Source organism: Cryptomeria japonica, chromosome 2, assembly GCF_030272615.1.
Source record: "Cryptomeria japonica chromosome 2, Sugi_1.0, whole genome shotgun sequence".
Classification (NCBI taxonomy): Eukaryota; Viridiplantae; Streptophyta; class Pinopsida; order Cupressales; family Cupressaceae; genus Cryptomeria; species Cryptomeria japonica.
This window is the reverse complement of record NC_081406.1, coordinates 88,335,475-88,337,568: the sequence shown is the minus strand read 5'-3', so window position 1 is coordinate 88,337,568 and position 2,094 is coordinate 88,335,475.

Below are 2,094 nucleotides of genomic sequence, written 5' to 3'. Positions count from 1 at the left end.
TGTCTTATGGAACCCCTTTCTTTTTGTCTCCCCACTAGACAATCCTACGCAACCATCCACTGCCGACCTTCCTACACTTATTTCTCTTATTATGACAATCACTATATAAGGAATTTAATCAAACTTATATAGTACTCATCCAAGAATGCATGCCTTCTTGTTCACTAAATGAAAATAACAAGATAACAATATATAGAAAGAATTCTCAATGCATCCTTTAATCTTCTTGTTATAAAAATAGCAAGTAGATTTAAAAGATGAACCACAACAATTTGAATACAACAAATAAGCAGAAAGATTTGTGATTCTTGTATTACTTGTAGAATAATTGCACCATAAAAGTATTAAATGCTTCTAACTGAGTGACAAGTCTTTGTTCTAATAATGTTCTATTGAATCCTTTTACATGAAAATGATCTTCCTTTTATAAGGATAGATAAATGAAACAACATGTCTCTTGAGAAAAGGTGTTACATAAACTGAAATAACTAACTCTTAAACTTAATTTCTAACTAAAAACATATTTGACTGCACCCAAATGATCGATATATTCTTGATCCTTGTATGTGTGAATTCCCATGATGAATTTCCTCATTTCAAACTCCTTCTAGTAGAATTTTTTTGTGATCACCTTCATATGATGCAGGATCTGTTCATCATCATTGATTAGGTTCAAAGCCTTGGACAGTTCGCCAATAAGTCCTTCTTTCCATAGCTCTTGTGGCATGACATCTTCATCTTCTCTATTTAGGACCATTGGTAGGTTCTCTGCATCCTCCTTATCTAACTGGGTCATATCCTCTTCCAATTCCTTGTGGTATTCTCTGTGTTTTGCTACTAACCTTTTTGCTTCCTTAGGTATCTCAATGGTGGCAGGATCTTTCATTTTCTCAACTTTCTCATTTAGGCGCTCAGTTAACCTAATATGCTCTTGGAAGGAATGGTATGTTCCTGCATATGTCTTCCAATATTCATCAACATGAAGCATCATCTCTTTATGTTTATGTGTGAGCAAATCAGCCATCATATCATACATAATTTATTTCCTTGTTCTTCCAATTTCTTTGCCTTCTTCTCAAATTTCTCTGCTTTCTATTTCCAATAGTTGGTGTCTTGCAAGGCAATAGAAATTTGTTGTTCACGCTCATATGAGAACTCCTCCTATGAGACTAATTTTATCCTTACTTCAAGTTGCAACTAGAGTTCCTCTGCCTTTTCAAATTTCTCCTTGTATATGTCTCTTTCTCTTTTAACATGTCCCATTTGGGCCCTGTTGTACTGAGCAACATTGACATTCAAGTCTATTGTTTCCAAAGCGTCATTTTCTCCCACTTTATGCACCATTAAATTTCCAAAAACTTTATCAGTTTCTACCAAAATTGACATTTTTCTTTTTGGATATAGGGCCCACTACACAAGTTTCTCCTCCTCAAGGTGAAAACTTGATCCTAAATATACACTATCTACATCATGAGGAAGCAATATCTTTTCATTGCGAGTACTTTTAACAAAACTATCAAATAACACAACTGAGCTCATGTTCCCTTCTAGGATAATAAGTACTCTCGATTCCTGCAACAATTGTCTTCCTATTTCAAGGGTAATGGAGTCAATTTGATGATCCACATCATGTTTAAGCTTAGCAAGAAGTTCAGGTTCATTTTCAGGAGTAATTTCTCCAACTTGTTGCCTGAGCAACTTGCCTTTATATCCATACAGGAAAGTTTTAAACTCTTGAGAATAAATAAAATCATCATCAAAAATGAACTTATCTCCTACAGGCAGTCTGATATCTTCCTTGTCATCATCGTCTTGTAACTCTACTATTTATTTTCCCCGAGGGATGTGAGATGGGACCTGTTGCCTAACATTTCCTATGTCACTCTGAATTGAAGGGGAGGGTTGTGCTGATGTATACATGAGAGGTGTGAGTGCTTGTGCTCCTCTTCTTGGGATCTTCCTTTCATCCTTTTCAAACACGCTTGGAGGGACCCCTTCTTGAATATCATCTAAGTGAGCAATCTTTTCATTGGCATGGGAAATTGGATCTTGAATGATATTATAGGCATTATCCTTCAATAAGTTGTGGCTTCT